General features: G+C 37.4%; 2 long non-coding RNA genes across 2 annotated transcripts; both read left to right on the top strand.

Annotated features, from left to right (window-relative positions):
* The first annotated feature begins 3,658 nt into the window (after positions 1 to 3,658).
* On the top strand, positions 3,659 to 4,040 carry LOC121968320. The gene is made up of 3 exons (XR_006108062.1): positions 3,659 to 3,684; positions 3,804 to 3,927; positions 4,001 to 4,040. It is a non-coding gene; the product is annotated as an uncharacterized LOC121968320 (long non-coding RNA).
* An 802-nt stretch (positions 4,041 to 4,842) lies between these two features.
* On the top strand, positions 4,843 to 5,289 carry LOC121968319. Its single transcript, XR_006108061.1, has 3 exons — positions 4,843 to 4,895; positions 4,964 to 5,035; positions 5,113 to 5,289. It is a non-coding gene; the product is annotated as an uncharacterized LOC121968319 (long non-coding RNA).
* The last annotated feature ends 1,208 nt before the right edge of the window (positions 5,290 to 6,497 follow it).

The raw sequence follows: 6,497 nt of genomic DNA, 5'->3' as shown, positions 1-6,497 counted from the left end.
CATTTGGTGGTTCTACAAGCTCCCAGACCTTATTAGAATACATAGATTCTATTTTGGAATTCATCGCTTTTTGCCAAGATGCTGCATCTTTATCTTGGAGTGCTTTGTCATATGTCCGGGGATCATGTTCATGTTTACCCGGGATCAAGTCCGAAGACTCTCCTAAAAACATGAATCTCTCAGGTTGCCTCACAACACTCCCACTACGACGAGGTACTGTCTGCGATTGTGTATCATGTGTGACACGTGTTGCAGTCTGTTGTGGTACTTCATCTTGTACTGTTGGTACTAAAGTGGACGTGTCCTCTCTTATTTCTTCTAGAACAATTTCACTCATGGGCTTATGGTTCATTACATAATCTTCCTCTAAAAATTGAGCATTGGTGCTAACAATGATCTTTTGATTTTTAGGATTATAAAACAAACCATCTTTCGTTCCCTTAGGATATCCCACAAACAGACAAACTTCTGTACGTGATTCTAACTTGTCAGTATCTCCCTTCAGCACATTTACTGGACTACCCCATATTCGGATATGATTTAGACTAGGCTTACGCCCATTCTATAATTCCATGGGAGTATAAGGAACTGTTTTAGAAGGTACCATATTCAGAATGTACACTGCTGTTTCTAGACCATATCTCCAAAACGAATTTGGTAATTCTGAATAACTCATAATCGATCTAACCATTTCCATAAGAGTCCTATTCCTTCGTTCTGCCACACCATTCTGTTGGGGTGTACCAGGTGCAGACAATTGGGATTGAATCCCGACTTCTGATAAGTAATTCCTAAACTCTCCAAAGAGGTATTCGCCACCACGGTCAAACCGTAGTGTCTTGATACTTTTACCAAGACGTTTCTCCACATCAACCCTATATTCTTTGAACTTATTAAAGCATTCAGACTTGCAGCGCATCAAGTAAATGTATCCGTATCTTAAATAGTCATCTATAAAGGAGATAAAATATTCATAACCACCTCTTGCCTGGATAGAGATAGGACCACACAAATTAGAATGAACCAGTTCTAACACATTTTTGGCTCTATACCCCTTGGCCTTAAAAGGTCTCTTGGTCATTTTACCTTCCAAGCAAGATTCACAGGTTGGAAAGTTTTCCAACTCTAATGAGCCCAAGAGTCCATCGACTATAAGCCTTTGAATCCTACTTAAGTTAATATAACCAAGCCTTAGATGCCAAAGATATGTTTGGTTCATTTCTGAAGGTTCTTTTCTCTTATTAGAGTTAGAAGATGTGTTATAAATTTCCATTTGTTGCTTTGTGAGAGAAATTGGATTTAATGTATATAAATTGCCAACCAATGCACCAGAATAGATAATAACCCTATTTCTCTTTATAACTACATTATTATTGAAAGAAATAGAATATCCATCCAAATACAGTTTAGAAACTGAAATTAAATTCTTTCTGAAACTGGGTACATAAAGATAATTTCTTAAAACTAAACTTTTATTCCTATCAATAGATAAGTAGACGTCTCCCACTACAATAGCCGCCACCTTAGTAGCATTGCATACGTAGATGGTTATCTCTCCTTCAAATAGTCGTCGGGTTTCCTAGAACCCCTGCAAAGAGTTGCAGACATAATCTATGGCTCCTGTATCTATACACCTTGTGCTGGTAGATAACACTGCTAAACATGTTTCAACTACTAGAGTATGAGATATACCTTTATTGTTCTCTTTCCTATGAGGACAGTCTGCCTTCCAATGTCCTGACTGCTTACAGATGAAGCACTTGCCCTTCGGCTTCTTCATTCTAGCTTTTGGTCCTGTACCTTGAGGTTTATTCACCTTCTTTGATGAGGCAGCCTGTTTCTTATTCTTCTTGCCTTTCGACTTAGAAGTAGAACCATTTTCAGCATAGTGAATATGAGAATTATGACGAAATAACCCTTCTGCTGTCTGAAGTTCTGTCAGTAGTTTCGCCAATGAATACATCCTTTTATTCATATTATAGTTCAGGCGGAATTGCTCAAAACTTCTGGGTAGCGTTTGGAGAATCATATCGATCTGGGTTCCCCATCAATTTCTCCTCCAAGGATTTGTATTTCATTCAAATAAGCCATCATCTTTAGGAGATGATCCCTCACGGGAGTACCCTCTACATAGTGGCTGTCATTAATTTTCTCATAGCTTCTTGCCTAGAGGCCCGATCCTGGTGACCAAAGAGATCCTTGAAATTGTTCATTATATCATAAGCAGTTGGTAAATCCTGATCACTACAAGAAAAACCCTCATAGACATCGGTGGAACAACAACGGTTTTAAGCAAAATCTGATGTCTTTGAGTATTTTACACCGGTTTTTCCAAAAATCGGTGTCTATAAGCGCAGATTTTCACTCATAGACATCGGTTTTTTAAGCCGATGTCTATGAGCGCTTTTTTTTCATTAATATACACCGATTTTAATAGCGGTTTTTAAAACCCGGTGTTTATGATAAAATAAAATAATTTAATTTTTCCACCAATACTTAGTCGAAATTTGCAACACTTCACTCTTCCCTCCAAACCTAAACCTATATCGCACCGTCCACCGTATACCATCGCGACACCACCACCACTTTCCTCCTCGCCTCATCTCCCTCTTCCCTTCCTAGATCTACGAAAGATGGCATCTTTTTCATGGACGGAGGAGGATGTGCTACGGTGCTGCGGTATCAAGCGTTTCGCCAAGGAGCTCGCCTCCGCCTCGCCGTTTTCCGACCTCCACCACGCAATCCAGTCTGCCCGCGGGATCTGGTTCAACAAGGTCGCACCTTTGAACCTCTTCTTCTACCTCTTTCTCTTTTTTAGTGTTTCTTTTTTATTCTTCCTTCCAACCTCACCACCTTTCTTCTTCCATAATTCTATCTTTATATTTGCTTTTGTTTTCTTTAATCCGAATCTCTTATTTCTACCCCGTTGTTGTTTTGGTGATCGATCATCGCTTTGCGCTGTTTGCTTTTGGGACGATGATGAGTTCCTCCTCTCGGCCTGGCATTAGCTGCCGTTACTCCTTCAAGATACTCCTGATCGGCGACACTGGCGTCGGCAAGAGCAGCCTCCTCGTCTCCTTCATCTCCAACAACCTCGTGGGCGACCTCTCTCCCACCATCGATTCTCACTCCATCCTTTCCCTTTCCTCTCTGCATAATTACTTTTTTTTTTCAGCAATTATGCAGCTCCTCTGATTTGTTAGAATTTTTCTGCATTTCACGCTTGGTTCTGAGTGGATTCTCTTGTTCTTGTTGTCCTTTTTATTTGTATCTCTCATTTGGTTCCTTTTGTGTTACTCGTGATAGTTGCTTCTTTAGGTGGACAAGAGTGTTTGGTGTACCAGAGTAGTGACTCGAGGCCTAATAATGTCTCCTATAATGTCTTGGCCAATCATATGGTGTCTTCAGTATTCACAATTGAACAAGTTTTCTGTCTCCATGCTTCTTCGAACCCCTAAAATCTTTCTTCATCTCATGCTCAAGAAGTACTGCCGGCTCTAGAGAGGTTTGAGATCTTAATGGGCTTATGTTTTATGATTGCTTGCAGAATCTAAAAAGGAAAGAAGTAAACAAAAACTTGGTCTCTCTTTGTTGCAGTCATGGCTTGTTCAAAATTCTTGCTTCTGTTGTTCATGTGGCTGCTTGATCAGCAACTTGTCTCCTGTAGCACGGATCCACAGGATGGTACTGTTCTTTTTTATTTTCCCAATTCTACGAAACGAATTAACACAGTTTAAGGAGAAGAAAAGAGTTGCTTCCATGAATCTACTGATGAACAAACTATCAACCCTAAAATATGGAAGTCTATGCTCTCAGATCTCTTTCTGGTGAATGGAAAAATGGACCTTTGAGTTGGAGGCACTCAGATGATCCGTGTGGTAATTGGGATGGAGTTAATTGTAGCAACTCAATAAGGGTCACAGAGCTGTGAGTTTATCTCAAACTATGCTGAAATTTTAATAAACTGGTAGAATTTCAATTCATCTATTTTCTCTTTCAGGAAGCTATTCAACATGGGCATTAAGGGTACACTAAGCAATTCTATAGGAGATCTTACTAAATTGTAGCTCATGTAAGTTTAGTATACTAAATCCAATCCTTCAAACACTTTCCATAAGTTTTAGTTTCTGAACCTCAAGTTTGTGGATTGTGCCACCAATTTATTCAGAGACTTTTCCAATAACAAATATCTCAACGGCCAACTTCCACCTAGTATTGGAAATTTGAAGAAGCTCCAGACTCTGTGAGTCCATCAGCAACTTCTCCATCTCATCATTCTACATTTCTTGAATTATAGTGCTCAACTACAAACATAACCTAGATGCTCTTTGAACTACTTCTCAGGATACTAATTGGTTGCAAGTTCAGTGGTACTATTCCTGTTGAACTAGGTAATCTATCCCAGCTCCAGACCTTGTAAGGATGTAATTTCCACTGTCTTACTATTTTTGCTAGATGAGGAACAAGAGTCTGATGATTCCCACCTCAACCTATGTCACAGATCATTAAATGCAAACCATTTTACTAGTAGAATACCTGCATCCCTGGGTAGGCTCGCCGACCTCGTATGGTTAGACCTGACAAACAATCACCTCAGTTTTCCATGCATGATCAAATAAAAAACTTACGCGGTGAAGAATTAACAATGATGAAATATGTTCTTATTAGACACTTGAACAAGAATCATCTCTCAAGTCCAATTCCACTAAGCCTTTTCAGCTCTAGCATGAATGTTAAACATATGTAAGATATATCAGCTCTATTGCCACCGAAAGCTTCCTTGTAATAGGCTCTCTGCATACTAACTTCTTGTTTGCATTCAGACTGCTTGACAGTAATAACCTTTCTGGGGTTATTCCAGAATCAATTGGACTTCTTCAGAAACTTGAAGTTTTGTGAGTGCTTGCTATTAATTTCCTTTTCATCAAACTGTTTGTTTATATCTTTCTTGCTCTTTTCTTAGACGGCTAGACCGCAATAATTTGATTGGACTAGTTCCTCAAAGTATCAGCAATCTGACAAGACTCAAAGTGCTGTAAGTGATTTTTGGAATCAATGAGATCAAATAACTTCTGAGCTTGAGAAACTGATCCTTGCTTGCCTTTGTCCTAGAAACTTTGCAAACAACGAGCTAACAGGAATGATACCAAATATGACTGGAATGCATGCCCTCTACAATCTGTGAGAATAAGCCATTTCAGGACTAGCTTGATTTTCCATTTGGTGAAATGGGAGATTATGCATACCTGATTTCATTTACAGGGACTTGAGCAACAACTCATTTGATCCTTCAGAGTAGTAGATTCCTACTCTATGTTGTTTGCTATGAAGAAGAGTGTACTGTAATCATGTGTGAACTATAGATATTGTAGATTTCAGAGTCAAAGTCATCAGCCTGCATTAAATTTAGCGTCCAAATATTAGATGCTAAGTTGTTAAGATTAAACCTCAGGGGGCCCTCCTCACCTTTTCTTGCACATGACCTTTCATAAGACTTCAACTCCTAATGTGTTTAGCATTTCCATTCCAAATTCATTACATTTCATGTGCAGCAAGCTTAGATTCTTTACCACAAATAAATTCTTAGATTTAGTGTTTTTAGAATGTTTAGGTTCTGTGAATTGTTGTGATAATGGAACCTGTTGTCTACTTGTTTATTTCTTCACTTTGATTATCATTTGTCATTGATTTAATCTGTATTTTAGTTGAAATATAATTTGACTTCAACTCTTAAGGATTTTATATTGACTATATTTTACTTGGTTCTTCTTCATATGAAAATCAATTGACCAGTTATTATACAAATCAAGAATGTAAAATTCCTCAAATTTGTTCTATTTTAATTGAAATCTCATTGCTTCCCAAAGATGATAGTGATCCAATGATTCTTTGCTGGGTTTGATATGAAAGAAGAAATTGCATATTTGGTATCCACACTTCTACTTTTTTGTGCAAATGCTTTTACACTGTTTGTCTTTAGGTCTCCCTAATAGTTGCAACTCAGGGTTTGATGTTGTTTCTCCATGTCAAAATGTATTAATTGGCTTCTATATGAAACATGTCTATTTTTTCCTCTAATTATTTCTATTTTAACTAATATCTTACTCATTTTTAAAGTACATGATGATTTGTTGTTGACTTGCATACAAAAGAAGAGAAGTTTATTTACTATGTGTAGTTCTTGTTTGTGTGAACTCTTAATTATTTTCTATTTATTTCAGGTTCTTCATAACATTACTGTTGCAGAATACTTTCGAGATGGTTGCACTAATCCTAGGAATCTCCTTGATGCATTAAACAAGGTTAAAGTAAGTTTACTGAATCATAGGTAATTGGTTTTTTGAATTAATTTATGAAGATAATTTCTCATCTTCATACTGACATTCTTGAGGAAACAAATTATTAAATATTAAAGCTATAATCATATTAAAAATATGATATTATATGATATGATTATACTTAACATGTATGATAAGGTTAAACATGATCTTTAGAAT

This window comes from Zingiber officinale, chromosome 3B, assembly GCF_018446385.1.
Source record: "Zingiber officinale cultivar Zhangliang chromosome 3B, Zo_v1.1, whole genome shotgun sequence".
Taxonomy (NCBI): Eukaryota; Viridiplantae; Streptophyta; class Magnoliopsida; order Zingiberales; family Zingiberaceae; genus Zingiber; species Zingiber officinale.
The sequence above is the reverse complement of the archived record's forward strand: the minus strand, read 5'-3'. Positions and strand labels throughout refer to the sequence as shown.